The sequence below is a fragment of the Cervus elaphus genome, chromosome X (genome assembly GCF_910594005.1).
Source record: "Cervus elaphus chromosome X, mCerEla1.1, whole genome shotgun sequence".
Lineage (NCBI taxonomy): Eukaryota > Metazoa > Chordata > Mammalia > Artiodactyla > Cervidae > Cervus > Cervus elaphus.
In genome coordinates, this window is record NC_057848.1 from 147,008,889 (window position 1) to 147,026,428 (window position 17,540).

At 35.6% G+C, this 17,540-nt stretch overlaps 1 protein-coding gene across 1 annotated transcript in view; it reads right to left on the bottom strand.

Annotated features, from left to right (window-relative positions):
* Positions 1-17,540, bottom strand: part of IL1RAPL1 (interleukin 1 receptor accessory protein like 1) — a 1,418,929-nt gene that overhangs the window by 1,307,226 nt on the left and 94,163 nt on the right. The gene's annotated exons all lie outside the window — the stretch shown is intronic.

The following is a 17,540-nucleotide window of genomic DNA, read 5'->3' on the forward strand; positions in this document are numbered from 1 at the left end:
TCTCACTGTCTAGCTCTGTGCTTAGAACATCCACTGTACACCCTTTCACTATTTTCTGATGGCATCCTTCAGTCAAAAAAGGTAATTGCTTTTTTCCATTGTATATCCTTGCCTCCTTTGTCAAAGATAAGGTGTCCATAGGTTCGTGGATTTATCTCTGGGCTTTCTATTTTGTTCCATTGATCTATATTTCTGTCTTTGTGCCAGTACCATACTGTCTTGATGACTGTGGCTTTGTAGTATAGTCTGAAGTCAGGCAGGTTGATTCCTCCAGTTCCATTCTTCTTTCTCAAGATTACTTTGGCTATTCGAGGTTTTTTGTATTTCCATACAAATTGTGAAATTCTTTGGTCTAGTTCTGTGAAAAATACCGTTGGTAGCTTGATAGGGATTGCATTGAATCTATAGACTGCTTTGGGTAGAATAGCCATTTTGACAATATTGATTCTTCCAATCCATGAACACGGTATGTTTCTCCATCTGTTTGACAACCTCTTTAACAAGTGGTGCTGGGAAAACTGGTCAACCACTTGTAAAAGAATGAAACTAGAACACTTTCTAACACCATACACAAAAATAAACTCAAAATGGATTAAAGATCTAAATGTCAGACCAGAAACTATAAAACTCCTAGAGGAGAACATAGGCAAAACACTCTCTGACATAAATCACAGCAAGATCCTCTATGACCCACCTCCCAGAATATTGGAAATAAAAGCAAAAATAAACAAATGGGACCTAATGAAACTTAAAAGCTTTTGCACTACAAAGGAAACTATAAGTAAGGTGAAAAGACAGCCCTCAGATTGGGAGAAAATAATAGCAAATGAAGAAACAGACAAAGGATTCATCTCAAAAATATACAAGCAACTCCTGCAGCTCAATTCCAGAAAAATAAATCACCCAATCAAAAAATGGGCCAAAGAACTAAACAGACATTTCTCCAAAGAAGACATACAGATGGCTAACAAACACATGAAAAGATGCTCAACATCACTCATTATTAGAGAAATGCAAATCAAAACCACAATGAGGTACCATTACACGCCAGTCAGGATGGCTGCTATCCAAAAGTCTACAAGCAATAAATGCTGGAGAGGGTGTGGAGAAAAGGGAACCCTCTTACACTGTTGGTGGGAATGCAAACTAGTACAGCCACTATGGAGAACAGTGTGGAGATTTCTTAAAAAACTGGAAATAGAACTGCCATATGACCCAGCAATCCCACTTCTGGGCATACACACTGAGGAAACCAGATCTGAAAGAGACACGTGCACCCCAATGTTCATCGCAGCACTGTTTATAATAGCCAGGACATGGAAGCAACCTAGATGCCCATCAGCAGATGAATGGATAAGGAAGCTGTGGTACATATACACCATGGAATATTATTCAGCCATTAAAAAGAATTCATTTGAACCAGTCCTAATGAGATGGATGAAGCTGGAGCCCCTTATACAGAGTGAAGTAAGCCAGAAAGATAAAGAACATTACAGCATACTAACACATATATATGGAATTTAGAAAGGTGATAACGATAACCCTATATGCAAAACAGGAAAAGAGACACAGAAATACAGAACAGACTTTTGAACTCTGTGGGAGAAGGTGAGGGTGGGATATTTCAAAAGAACAGCATGTATACTATCTATGGTGAAACAGATCACCAGCCCAGGTGGGATGCATGAGACAAGTGCTCGGGCCTGGTGCACTGGGAAGACCCAGAGGAATCGGGTGGAGAGGGAGGTGGGAGGGGGGATCGGGATTGGGAATACATGTAAATCCATGGCTGATTCATATCAATGTATGACAAATCCACTGGAAAAAAAAAATAATAATAAAAATAAATAAATAAATAAAAAATAAAAGAAAAAAAAAAGGTAATTGCTAACAAACTAATTAGCAGCCCATTGTTGATGAAATGTTTAATCCCTAACATTTTAAATAATTTTCTACTTTTTTTGCAGCCCTACAAAATAGAATGCACTATCCAAATGAAAGATTCATACTGAATGTATAGCTTTTAATTTCTGGTATGCCGCTTTGTATGTAGATATTTGCATTTAAAGGCAGCAAGGGAAATACTATGAAGTTTAATAATAGTAATAACAACAATGTCAACAACCTTTCATCAAATGCCTAGAATGAGCCAAATCTGTGTTAGGTGAATTATATATTTTAGCTCAAATCCTTTCAATAAACATAAATGTTAGGTGTTATAATTCCTGTTTTACACACAAATAAAGTGTACTAGTTTAAGTACATACAAATAGAAGGCGAACCAGCCAGGATGCTAATCTAACCAAGCCCTTAGGTCACCAAAGTGTGGATATTTTTCATTACAAACACAAATATTCAACCTCCAGATTGACAAGGTAGTAGGCATAGAGATTTATTCAGCTTTGTGAAAAGTGTGGCATATTTTAAAAAGAAGTATTCTACCTAGAGCTAGAAGGTAGAAATTTGTTTTAGAGTCTGATAAAGATTGCTATTAAGACCCTCAAGTAGAACTTGATTATGTAGCATTGGCAAAAGAAACTCTATAATGAAAAAGCCTTATTTTTCAAAACATTTCACCTATTTATCTCAAAGGACCTTCTGAGTTATCACACAGTGGGCAAAATAACAACAATAAAAATAATTCAAAACAATTTTTACAGTGAGACAATAAATGGGGATGGAAAATCCTCTCATTCTCCTATTAATATTTACTCCTGTTTTTCTATTAAATGCTTTCAAATTTACCACTTGCTGAGTGAACTTACATGTAAGACAACTGGTCTCATGTTTTGCATATAGGACACACTCATAATTAAAGGCTGTTTTCTTTACCATCCCACTAATATAAAATCATAATTTAATTTTAAAATACATCATGCCTAGAACGTGGTTCACATCCTGGCTTTGTCATTAACTCCCACCATGGGTAGGACTATCAAAATTTTACAAGGTTATTTTTTCTAAAACTAGCTAACAGAGAAACTTCCCCTGGAATTCCAAACCATGAAGTGCCTTCAGAATGGACATACAATGTTATTGTTTCATGGGTAACATTCACTATCATTCATTCTGCTGAGTTTGTATTTAGCTGGTTGTCACAATTCCAAGCACCAATCAAGCAAGCAGCTTGATATGGGGAAATGAAAGCACCTTTAAAATCAGAAAATGAGTCTTAAAATACTGATAATGTACAAATATGATTGTTTTTGACAAGCCATGGAGACCTGTATAAGCCCTGTTTCCCTACTGTTACAAATTAAATAATGATACATAATTCAAAGAGTCTTGATGAGAATAATATCAACTTCTATAAACATGTGAGTTATTATGACATGATAGATATTATACAAAGAATAGTACCTTCAATGGATAACTGCTAAAATATTTTAAGTAGTTGTTTGCTGGCCAAAGAAAACAGTTTTTGTCCATGCTAAAAATGATATTGTTCGACAAAAGATGAAGAAAAAGTATAATAAAATCTCAACTTTTCAAATAAATAAAAACTCAATCACAAATCCAGAAATAGTTCAGCTTTACTTTCGACACATCCTAAATTTGTAATTCAGCCGATCTTACCTAATAAAACTTTACTATTGTTATTGTTATCATTTCTGTAAATATACATTAAATGAGGATGGTCCTGGAAGATTTGGTGAATGATCCTGGGAAGAAAAAGCTGTACGGTTTTTCTAGGTACCAAAGGAAGAATTATGCTGGAATGTAGAGGCATTGGATATTGATTTCAATGAAGATTCATATGACCTCAGAATCTCAAGATAAAGACATTTTGAAACACGTGACTATAAAACCTAAAAAGGAATATTAATAAGTACCTTAAAAGCCTTCCAGTAAAATTGCTTCCTTATAAACTCCATAAAAATTCTTTCAAAGAAAATGATTTTATTATTTGAGCCTATTCCAGCCTATGAGTAGCTGTTTTGCATTCCTCATACTTTCTCAAATTCTACAAACATATAAATCCACAATGTAAATAAAAATACGAATTACATTATTCACTAATCACTCCAGCTTTGTTGATAGTACTTTTTACTGTTTCTTGCAAGGCCATTCAGATGATATGCAATGAAAAGGGGAGAGGGGTAAACACGCAGAAAAAAACCTCAGAGTCAAAAGCACCTCTAATATTTAAAAGGAATAATCTCATTTTCATTAAATAATTAAGGTGATATAATTTTAAAACAACAAATGAACTAATGTGTCCAATTTCCCTAAGGCTATAGGGATGTTTATTAAAGGCTTAAAATAATTCTGATTGTTTTCTACTATAGTAAACAGCATTAATTTTGATGTTGTTCAGTGAGCATGTAGATGTTGTCTAGGACTAGGGGAAATGTTCTGCAGCTAACCAAACATCTAGATGCATTTTCTTTTCCAAGTATTCACACTGTATTTTAGGACGGCAATCACAAACGAAGACCAGTATTTTCAGTTCAGCCATGCTTAGAAACCTCGCTAGAGAAAACTGGAAAGGGTTAGGATAAAAGAGCTGTCTTGTTGCAGGTCTAGAAGAATGCTAACAATTGGGGGGAAATCAATTCTAATGGTTTTCCTTAATTATTTCTCCTTAATGAAATAAAAAAAAATATTTATGTTTTAAATGTCTTCAACACTCTTCAGAGATAAAAATTTAAATTCATAAGGATGTGTTTTATAACTTCAATTGAATATGTTGTAGATTTACTGAGGATGTGTGACTGAGGCAGAGTTGATACATTTATAGAAACAGAAGTGAGCAAGACACGCCCAATCCCTGATCCCATAGATCTTTCAAGCCATGAAAAATCTGTTAATTTCATCAATTCAGTTTCAAAATTCAACTCGTGTAGGATAACTGAAGTTCACTAAGGAAAATGCAAACTATAAAAGAGAAATCTCTATTACTGTTAGTGGCAAGATCCCACTGATTCTATTCAACTCCATCAATTGCATTTCTTGAACTATGTCACACAAGCAGGTTCATTTGCATCCTGGTTTCATTTTAAAATAACCAGTCCTACTTTAAAAATAAAAGGACATCCATGAAGTAAACCTTAAGTCGTAAGAAATTTAAAATCCTATTTTGTAAACATCCCTAAAGGAGAATTATACAACTTACAATGGAAAATGCTCCTACTTAGAGTAACCTAAATGACCTCATTTAAAAAAAATAAGTTGCCAATAAATCTAACACAAACCACCACCTCCTGTGTACTACTAAGACAGAAAAAAAATCAAACGCTGCTAATTAAAAGATGACACATTATAGATTTTCAGATTAAATCCTGATTTCAGAGATGTGAAATATGTGCTTAGAATCAATGAAACATGGTAGCTTTTTGTTTGCTTGCTCTATTTACATAAAACATTTAAAAATTAACCCAATAGAAGTTCATAAGCAAGTTCATTCAGTAGTGTAAACTCAGCTTAGTTCCACAAATTAGAAAATTATTAGGCAATTGTTATGTCAGTTATAAAATCCCAGAGAACAAATTATCGGTAAGTACAACCACAATTGTGTTATGATATATAAATTCTAGGTACACATTGATGGCATTGACTGGTTAGCTACAATATTAAAAAACAAAGACGGTTTGAGAAGACAGGCCTCACCAGACAAGATGCTGGGGCAAAGATCAGGATGGGTTTTCACCAAGGAACTGAGGCAGTTAATGTTATAATTAAAGAAGATTATTGATCCAGTCATAGAAGCTGATTTTTGTCAATAGTTAGAATATTATAAAAGCCAAATACTCTAGGCTTCCCTCATAGCTCAGTTGGTAAAGAATCCACCTGCAACGCAGGAGACCCTGGTTTGATTCCTGGGTCGGGAAGATCCACGGGAGAAGGGAAAGGCTACCCATTCCAGTATTCTTAGGCTTCCCTTGTGGCTCAGCTGGTAAAGAATCCGCCTGCAATGTGGGAGACCTGGGTTTGATCCCTGGGTTGGGAAGATCCTCTGGAGAAGGGAAAGGCTACCCACTCCAGTATTCTGGCCTGGAGAATGCCATGAACTGTATAGTCCATAGGGTTGCAAAGAGTTGGACACGACTGAGCGACTTTCACTTCACTTCACTTCAAATTAACAGTGCACTGTTTACTTGGTGAAAGTTAACCAGTTTGATATTTAAAATCATAACTTTCTTTATTGCAACCAATTTCCCAGACTCCCAAAGTAAAAGGCTCTGCCATTATCTGTGATTTTGTTTAGTTTTATTTTGTTCCCCATTTTAGAGACAAGGGAAGAGTCTTTGGGGACTCATGAAATGTCTCATTTTAAAATGATAACATAGTTAATAGTTATGCTTATCAATGTGAGATTAATTTAGAAAGTAAACTAAAGCCACAAATTTAAAACTCTCCATTCTTTTGAAAGCTTACAAATTTAGTCAGTATTCAACAATTAAAATCATCAAAAAACTAGTAAATTAACCACACGAAGTGTTAGGTACTTAACTTATAGCTGAGGACCATAAAGTAAATAAAATATGATTCCTTTCCTCAAGAATAATCCCAAATTTATGGATTGGTCAACAAACACATACATGGCATTGCATACTATTTATACCAATAATTTGGCTTCTAACAACTCACAATATGCAGAAAAAGGAATCCATTTCCTTGCTGTTTTCTGATAGACTAGAAAGTGTTAGAGTTCAATTGAGTTTACAACAAGAGTACAGATACTCTAGCACATGGAACTATATGCAATATTTTGCAATAACCTTTAAGGGAAACAAATCTGACAAGGAATATATATGTGTGTGCATCTCTGTGTGTGTAACTGAATCACTATGCTGTACAGCTGAAACCAACAAGATATTGTAAATCAACTATATTTCAATAAAAACTTGTTCATTAAAAATGTTTAAGTCTAAAAATTACAAATGATAGAGGATGTAGAGAAAAGGGAACCCTCATATACTGTTGGTGGAAATGCAAGTTGGTGCAGCCACAATAAAAAACAATACAGAGGTTCCTCAGAGAACCAAAAATAGAACTACCACATGATCCAGCAATCCCACTTCTGGGCATACACCCAGACAAAACTATAATTCAAAAAGATACATGTACCCCTATGTTCATAGCAGCACTGTTTCCAATAGCCAAGATATGGAAACAACTTAAATGTCCATGGAGAGATGAATGGATAAACAAGATGTGGCACATATATACAACGGAATACTACTCAGCCATAAAGAATGAAATAGTGCCATTTGCAGCAACATAGATAGACCTAGAGATTTTCACACTACGTGAAGTAAGTCAGAAAGAGAAAGAAAAATACCATGTGAAATCTCACATATGAAATCTAAAATATGACACAAATGAACCAACATATGAAACAGAAGCAGACTCACAGAGAATAGACTCATGGTTGCCAAGGTGGATGGGCGGTAGGAAAGGGATGAACTGGGAGTGTAGAGTTAGCAGATAAATACTGTTATATATTTTATATATATATATATTATATATAGAATGGATAAACAACAAGGTCCTACTGTATAGCACAGGGAACTGTATTCAATATCCTGCAATAAACCATAACAGAAAAGAATATAAAAAATGTATTTAAATATAACTGAATCACTTTGCTGTGCAGCAGAAATTAACACACTGTAAATCAACTATACCTCAATAAAAATAAATAATAAAATTTAAAAAATCAACGTTTCCTTGCTGTTTTCTGATAGATTAGAAAGTGTTAAAATTCAGTTGAATTTATAACAGAACAGTACAGATACAGTTGCAACACAGAAAAAGACATCAGGCTTTTTACAGTACCTAACAACATAAATCCAGAAATTTTTGTGCCTTTTCAAAGTCACTGGCTATGCTTACCATGATGAAAAATGTTCATAAATTAACCCATATATGATATCATATCCTTCCATTTCTTCAAAGTGAAAGAATTGAGAAAGTGCTGAAAATCAATTTCATGTAATAGTGAGCAGAATGTTGTAAACACTGAATTTAGACTTAAACATGTGATATTCATATCCTAGAACTACCATTTATTCTGAAAACTCAATGCTTTTGAGTCTTAATTGCCACTATGAAAAGTGCAACGTGCAAAAGTAGTTAGTAGTACAATAAATAAAAGTATCATTTTTCCATGAATGAAAATATTGTTCAGTAAAGAAGTCTATGAAGTCCTAAGGAGACGGGTGCACATTTGGGGTTTTATTTTTTCTGCTTCTTTTCTCTTAAAGGAGGTGTTAAGTTATAGTAAACAGAACAATGAGTCACCGAAGATGCTCATGTCCAAACTCCCAGAACCTATGAACATGTTCCCTTACATGGCCTGAAAGGATTTTGCAGATGTGGTTAGGAATTTTGAGATTATCTTGGATTATCTGGGTGAGCTCAAAAGGATCCTTCTAAGTAAAAGAGGGCAGTAAGAGAGTCAGAGAAGCAGATGTGAGCATGCAAGCAGAAGTCAAAGTGATAAGACTAGGGCTTTAAAGCCACACACAAAGCAATGTCGCAAACTCTAGAAGTTGGAAGAGGAAATGTTCTTCCCTAGAACCTCCAGAAAAGAACCCAGCCTTACCAATACATTGATTATAGCTCAGTGAGACCTGTGTCAGCCTTCTGACCACCAGAACTATAAAATAATAATTTGTATTATTTTAACCCACCATGTGTTGTTTTTGTTGTTCAGTTGCTCAGTCGTGTCTGACTCTTTGTAACTTTATAGACTGTACCACGCTAGGCTCCTCTGTCCTCCACTATCTCCTGGAGTTTGCTCAGACTCATGTCCATTGAGCCAGTGATGCTATCTAACCATCTCATCCTCTGCCGCTCCCTCCGCCTTCCATCTTTCCCATCAACAGGGTCTTTTCCAATGTGTCAGCTCTTCGCATCAGGTAGCCAAAGTACTGGAGCTTCAGCTTTAGCATCAGTCCTTCCAATCACTATTCAGGGGTGATTTCCTTTAGGATTGACTGCTTTGATCTTGCTGTCCAAGGGACTGTCAAGAGTCTTCTCCAACAGCACAATTCAAAGGCATCAATTCTTCAGCACACCACCTTCTCTGTGGTCCAATGGTCACATCCAGATGTGACTACTGGAAAAACCATAGCTTTGACTAGATGGACCTTTGTCAACAAAGTGATGTCTCTGCTTTTGAATACACTGTTTAGGTTTGTCATAGCTTTCCTTCCAAGGAGCAAGTGTCTTTTAATTTCATGGCTGCAGTCACCGTCCCCAGTGACTTTGGAGCCCAAGAAAGAAAAATCTGCTAAGCATGTGATACAGCAACCCTGAGAAATACACATACCATGGGAGACTGCATAGCTGGAATCTACCCACAGGGTTGCATGACTTGAAGCCAACCTTTCCCTATTTCAAGTAGAGAAGTTGAATTGGGGTGCTCTCTCAGATGTTCTCCACCTCAAAACTATTATAATTAAGTACACCTGCTCCTTTCTTTCTCTTTTCCCCTCTTCATTGCTTCCTCTTTTCTTTGGATTAAAAGGCTACTTCCTTTCTGTTGTATTTTATGCTTTAGGAAGAAGGTAATTCCTTGTGCAAGCTGGCCTGGTAGAAACTGTCGAGGAATAATGAGGCCCACTTACCCTGACAAGTCATGTCAGCTGCTTTCCTGCACTGACAATAAGTAGGGAATTTCTGTTGCCCACTCCAATTTTCCCTCAGTCTATTTTCCAGGTCTCAAAATACACAGACAGAAGTTACATAGGAATCCAGTATGAACTCAAAGTCCCTGGAGAGTAGTTAGTTTCCTGGGCAATTATATGTAAAAATGTCCTCTTCAAGATGATTTCTTTAAAGGCTGTCTTCAGCTCTAAAATTTTAAAAATTCATGATTTGTCATCACCAATTATAAGCTAGGGAATTTATAAAAAATTTGTGGTTTCTCTGGATAAGGCTACTAACAACACATTCAACCTTGAACCAAAAGGGTCAACTAAACTACATATAACAATAGTCAGAAGCTAAAAAGTACATTTATGCTTTCTTCAACTGTAAATTAGAACAGTTTTAAGAGAAATCTTGAATCCAGGAATAATACTTAATAATAACCCTGGAATGCTAAGACTAGTTCTTTTAACACCAAACTTTGTCACAATACTAAACCCAAGTATTCAGCATTTTAAAGCAACAACTTGATGTTTTTATTTTTAACTAATAAGGAAACAATATACTACAAGTACTCATAACCTTGTGAAAGAAGGCTGCAAAAGTTCACTGGGTAAGATGACCCAGTAATTCCACTTTGAGGTACTTACTGTCAAACACTGAAAAGAAGTATTTGAATACTTATACATGAATGTTCAGACCATCACTATTCAAAAGGAGTGAATAGTAGAAACAACAAAGGAGCCAAAAAGTGGAAATTTAAATGTCCATCAACAGATGAACGAATAAACAATTGTGGTATACCCATACAATGGAATACTATTCAGCCATAAAAATTATCAAGTACTGATACATGCAACAACATGGATGAACCTCAAAAGCATGCAAAGTAAAAGAATCCAGACACAAATGCCATGTATTGTTTGACTCCATAAAATATCCAGAGTAGGTAAATCTATAGAGACAGAAAGCAGACTAGTGGTTGCCAGGGCCTGAGAGGGAAGGGAAATTGGAATGACTTAGTATATACAGGTTTTCTTTTTGGGGTGATGGAAACATTTGGAACTAGGTAAAACTGATGGTTGCATAACACTGTAAATGTTCTAAATAACACTAAATTGTGCATTTTTAAATGGCTAATTGCATACTATGTGTATTTCACTTCAATTTTAAAACAAAGCTCTAGTGTTAGACAGAACTGAATTCCTTTTTGGTCCTGCCGCCACCTAAAATGCAGCCTTTGGCAAGTTACTTAAATTATCCACTCAGTTTTCAGGTTTAATATGAAGATTAAATGAAATATTCTAATTACAGGATCTGAGGCATAGCAGAGTATTAGAAAAATGAAAATTCCCTTCTCTGGACCTCTTTTCCCTCCTCTACATATTGAGACTTTGTAATGCCAATATATAAACATAAATAAGCAGTAAGTTAAAGAAAGAACAAAGACTGGCAAACAAGACACTGCCATGCAACTTCAAGAAACTTATCCTGAGGAAGTAATCAGGTGAAAATAGGATCTTTGATACTCTGAAAGTATGCATCATACACAGTCCCATAGAGATTATACACATCTAAGTGTTGTTGGTACTAGAGAGAAAATGTGAAAAATCAAATGTTCATCAATAAGAGGTTGGTTAAGTAAATTAAGAGACACCAATTCAATAGACTATTATGCAGCCAACTATTCTAATCATGACGTGATTTGTGCTTAGTGACACTGAAAGATCCATGCCATAAGTTGGCGGAGGGGAGAGTAGAAGACAATTTCAAAATTCTTATATCCCACAATCCTTTTTATACCACATACAAACATGCAGAAAAGAAGAAAAGACTATACATAAGAATACACATAAAATGTAAACATCTTGAAATGCTGGTATTAAGGATGAAATTTTAATACATTCATAGTAAGAAAGTCAATAAAAAACATATCTATTTTGAAAAAAGATGTAAATAAGAAAATTTAATAACATATCTTTCTCATTAACAAACAGTATAAAATTAGTTGACTTATAAATACATTCCCCCCTATTTCTGATGTAAAAGATTTTATATTTCATTTGTAGGACTTATAGAGCAGAGTTTTCCTTTGTAAGAAATAAATACACCATTTATTGGTTGTGTGACTTCTGAGAAACCAGTTAACCTCTATACATCAAAATGGTTAAAAGCTGAATTAAACAATTGGTACAAGAGTACCAGTCTGTCACCTAAGAGAAAAGTAACCAGGGTCAGGATTTGAGTTATCAGACCTATAGAATGCTACCAAAATCCTCTAAATACAATACTAGCCCTCAAGAAAAGTCAAAATACAAGAGTCAGTGTTCTTGATATCCACACAGAAGATAAAAGGATCTTGCACACTGCAACACACCCATGTAAACTTGTAAACCCTCTCCTTTTCTGGGTGTTTAATTTGTGATGAAGCTGATATCTTCTTAAAAATCAGGAAACTGTATAGAGATAAAAGCAAATGAGAATCTTCCCTAATATCAAACCCTAATTTTTAGATTTTTTTAAGAACTGAAGGATGCTTTAAAATCATTTAGCAGGCAAATTTAGAGGATAGAGCAATGAAATGAAAATGTGGTGGATTAAAAATGAACCATGGTGGGGAAAAAAGTAAGTGTAGTGGACTTGTTACCATTTAAGGTATTTCAACAGTCAAGAATTCCATTAACAATCAGGGAGGTGAGTTGTAATTGATCCCTTCTACCAAAGTACTTTGTTTAACAATGATGATTAATGATTCAAAAAGTAGTAGGACCTTACACGAAGTCAGCAGCACTCATGAAACTGATGAATGAAATGTAGCTGCCACAGTGTACGTCAACCAGTTAAATTTCTACGAAGGCTCTGGGACTTGCAGCTTTGCAGACATCCATCCTGCATCATGAAGAGTTTAATCAGCACAGTCTAAGCATCTTGTCTATATATCTGTCCCTATATGGTTTCTAATTATTTTTTAATATGGCTGTGTCAGCAACAGGTCTCTTTTATAATTCTACTTACTGTCCTCATATCTGATGGTACCTTCCCCATTCCACCCCTGTATTCTCCACAGTACTTAGCAAAATGCTGGACATTTCGCAGATGCGCACATATATGTGTTGGCTTCAGTTAAAACAATGAGACAATATAAGCAGCAAATAGGTCTTGTCATGAAGCTTGTCTCTCATTCTAACATCAGTGCCTATTTACACCAACCCACCGGGGCTTGGCAAACACACAGAGAATGGCTGACATGCTCAAGCAACCATTACACGATGCGTTAGAGGAGCAGTGAAGGGTAAAATAAGATGGTTTGAGGATGCCCTCAAATGTACCTTTGGACATCATTATGGAACTTGGAAAAAGAAGCTGCAATAGTTGGTGTAGGTTACAGAATGGAGAAATGGGATGACATGTTGTCAGCACTTAAAGCCCAGAAGTGGAAAAGGAAGAAATGCCAAGAAAACAATTGCTCATTGCTGCTATATTGTAAGTCAAGAAAAATCTTTACCAAATGGCGGCATATATGACGGCTAGGTGTCTAGTGATTTCAGTCATACCCCATGTATGTTGCTGTTCTTTAGTCATTAAGTCGTGTCCAACTCTGCGACCCCGTGGACTGTAGCACACCAGGCTCCTCTGTCCATGGTACTGTTTTGACAAGAATTCTGCAGTAGATTGCCATTACCCACCACAAAAAAAGTATGTCCATCTTCCCATCACTTTTGATCATTACTTATGAATTTCCCTATATATACCAACCAGGCTATTTCTCAATATATGTACTATGCACTAAAATTAAAATGAAGAAGTACTTATTTCTTACTTGTTTTAAACCCATATTGCCAGGCACACTGACTTGAGGATTTAAGTATATAAAATGTGCAAACTTAATATAAAAATAGAGCTGGATATTTTTCAAATTCAGTGAGTTAGTGTAGAAATCAAATTCTTAATGAATCATGCATGCCACAAAACTTATGTATTTCTCCAACTTTAAAAAGAACCAAGTTTTTAATTTTTCTTTTTTTCAAACTATTAAAACAAGTTTACTTTGACCCAAGAAAACAAGTATAATTCTGAAATGGCTATTTTTCCCAAAATAATTATATCTCCAAGAGGACCATATTTTCCCAAGCCAAAATTAGGACACATAGCTTGAAATGGAGGTAGATAATTCAGACTATTTGAAAATCAGGACAGTTAAAACAAATCTAGGATAAATGACCAGTGCACTTATTTTAACTTAGATAATAAAAACCATTCACATACAAAACATTCCCCTCTCAAAATATTTTGTTGGCACAAAGTCAATAATTTAAAAAGGAACCAAGATTATTGTTTTCATCATTATATCTGCAGAGTCTGTCTCCATAACAGACAGTAGATATTTAATTTATATTGTTTCTTTGAATAAATGTGAGGGGAGGGGAGACTATGTGTGAGAGAGAGAGAGAGGGAGGCAAAGGGGAAAGACAGAGAAATGGAGAGAGAGATTTTTCCACAACACAAAAGAAGCACCTTGGCCAACAAGAGACATTTATTTTATCTCACTGAGCCCCAGAATAATAAAGCAAATATAGTCATTGTTAAAGAAGAAAGTATATGATTAGAAAAACACCACACTGTCAATTGTAAAGCTGAATAAGCGCCTACTGAGATTGGAGAGTAATGTGATTTTTAAGTATTTAATTTAATAAACAATCATATTATGTGATTTCAAAACAAAATTCAAAAGACAATGATTTGACTCAGTGTTAATCTAACACAACACACATGCAACACAGTGGAATAAACCTTGTGCTTCTCTACTATGTTTCAGAAAATGAAGATCCTTATTTGATTATATAAACCCAGCTAAAGATGCAGATTTGTCATAAATTTCAAAAACTGTAACCATACACATGGCTTTCACAGCTTAAAACTAAAGTTACTAGGCCAATGAAACAGGTTACACCCATCCTTACAGTCAATATCAGTCTTAAGACAATTTGTGAAACAGGCATATTCATTTACTCATTCACATATTCAACATCACAGATCGACAATGTTGAAAACACAAAGTGTGAAGCAGACAGTGGAGTAAGGGAGCAAAGCTCGCAACCCCAAAATACCTCTTAAGCGTGTGAATTACTTCCAACTGAAAACAGTCAAGGTTCAAAAGACTCACGAAGAAATTCTGACCTTCTCCCTAAGCTGCCTAAAAGAATCAAAACTACAGTGAGGTATCACCTCACACTGATCATAATGGCCATCACCCAAAAGTCTACAAATATTAAATGCTGGAGAGGGTATGGAGAAAAAGGAACCATCTAAACTGTTGGTGGGAATGTAAACTGGTGAAGCCACTACAGAGAATAGTGTGGAGCTTCCCTTAAAAAAACTAAGAGTAGTGCTACCATATGATCCAGCAATCCCATTCTTGGGTACATACCTGGACAAAATTGTAACTCAAAAAGATACATGCACTCCAATGGTCACCGCAGCACTATTTACAATGTCCAAAACATGGACACAAGCTAGATGGACATCAACAGACAAATAGACCAAAGAAGATGTGGTATACTTATACAATGGAACGTTAGTCATAAAAAAGAATGAAATAATGACATTTGCAACAACATGGATGGACCTAGATATTATCACATTAAGTGAAGCAAACCAGAGATAAAAATAAGTACCCTATGATATTGCTTATTATATGGAATCTAAAAAAAATTATACAAATGAATGTATATACAAAAGAGAAATAGACCCACAGACATAAAAAACAAATTTATGGTTATCAAAGGGGAAAGGGGGGAGGGGATGGATAAATTAGGAATTGGGAATTAACATATATACACTACTATATATAAAACAGACAACCAACAAGGACCTACTGTATAGCACAGACAATATATTGTAATAGCCTATAAAAGAGTCAGTTTGCTGTACACAATTTTGTAAATCAACTACACTTTGATTTTAAATTAAAAAAGAATATAGATAGCAGACTTGTGCCAGGAAGGGAACTATTATCATAGATAACTATAGTATAATATGAAGTAGGTGTCGGAGACAGGAATCTAGTTAAGTGTGTTTGTTGAAATTCAGCCATATGCCTCATTATCTCTCCATGGTCCAGCAAAGGTTTGTTTTCCTATCTCCACGTGAATTGCCTTCCCCTCCTTTGAAGTCCCAACCCACTACCCCTAACATCTTCTATCCTTGGCTGAAGATGGTATTCAAGGTGGGATTTTGGTCATTTTAGTGAGTTACTCATTTCTTCTGGGTCAGTCTCATGTATACATGTTATTAAAACTTTTGTTTATTTTCTTCTGTTAATCTATTTCAATTTAATTCCTAGACCACCCAGAAGAACCAGGAAGGGTAGAGGAAAACATCTGCCTTCATGACAGTGGTCAACAAGAGTCATGGATCATGCCCTTAACGTCAGTTTAGCACATCCCACCTCACATTTCCCCCTATCAGGTCCTTGCGTATGTGATGTTCACCTGTCTCTAGCCTCAGAAGACAGGGATCAGGAAAAAGCCTTTTTACACTAAGATATTTGCCGCTAAATGTGTTATCCACATAAAAAGTACTGGTCTTTTAAGAGAGGACCTTGGAAAATAAGCAGAAGGCTCACAAGCAGGAATAATTTTTTAAAGGACTGAAAAGATGTAGTCCAAGCAGGACACTGGAAATATGGGATTCTTATCAAGTGGGATGCTGAGACTGGCAGGCAGCTGGAACTGTTGTGCTCCCACTAGAAAGGGGGGCGGGTAAACACAAAGAATATGATCCAGAGCCAGGAAAGAGAAGTTAGATAGGGTGCCAGAGCCCTGTTCCAGGATGAAAACTGGCCAGAAGTAAGGCAGGTGAAACTAGGAGTGAGCATGAGCAGGGAACTCAGCTGTGAAAGGCGCTGGAAGGAAGAGCAAGAGGAGCCAAGATCCCCCATGCATCACTGCTCCTAGTAGGTGGTCATTAAATCTTTGTTAGAGCAAAACATTTGAGAGGAAAGATATCAGCCCCCTTCAGCTTTTATCTTTCCACTCACTCATTTAGCAGCTTTTAACTGAGCAATCAATAAAATTATGTCTCTCATGGTAACAAGACTCCCTCCATTTATCACATTTAGTAGTCATATAAAAACCATCCTAATTTTATTTTTTTAACATTCCTTCCTTGCTTCACTAGATAAAACACATGGGGATGTGTTTGGTTTACAAAGTTCAATGACAAGGTCTGAGGGATAAACTCAGTATCATGAACATTTAAAAGTGTAATTTGTCTTTGGAACTGCTCTTAATCCCATCATATCCATACAGCTACAAATGTTGATATTTAAGCCTGTAGAGATTATGTTCAATGCAGGCACAAAAACACTACTGAATGTAAATTATATTCAGTAAGAGAAGGGGGCTATACTTTTTCTTAGTTATAATAGAACATGTCAAAAAATGAAAATAGAGAAAAGCTAATCAAATTGCTTACAATTCTCATCCTGAGAAAGGTGAATCAATTTAACACTATGCTCTGAATACTATAAAACTCGTTTAGGAAAGCACTGGCAAGTAAATAAATACCAGTGCAGACCTAGAGGTTTCAATCATATTTTGTACAAATTGGCTAGGCAAAGAACACAGCTCAGCTACTCCAACACTCCTTCTACTGAAATAAGCCCACATGTTGAGGATCTGTAGAATGGCCTCAGATTCCAATCTAGTATCTCTGGCAGAATAAGTTATTAGAAAAAAAGGTTTTAATTTGTCCTTTTATTTATCTTTTAATTTTAAAAGACAAAATAAAGGTCTTTGCTCATCAGATGAGTTAAGCCTCAGTGGTTTGTTCATGCAGATTCCCCTCTTGTTCAATAAATTTAACTCGGAGAGTGATTCTAGATGATTCTTATTACCCAGCTGGATTAGAAATCCAGACTTCTTCATCATCATAGTTTT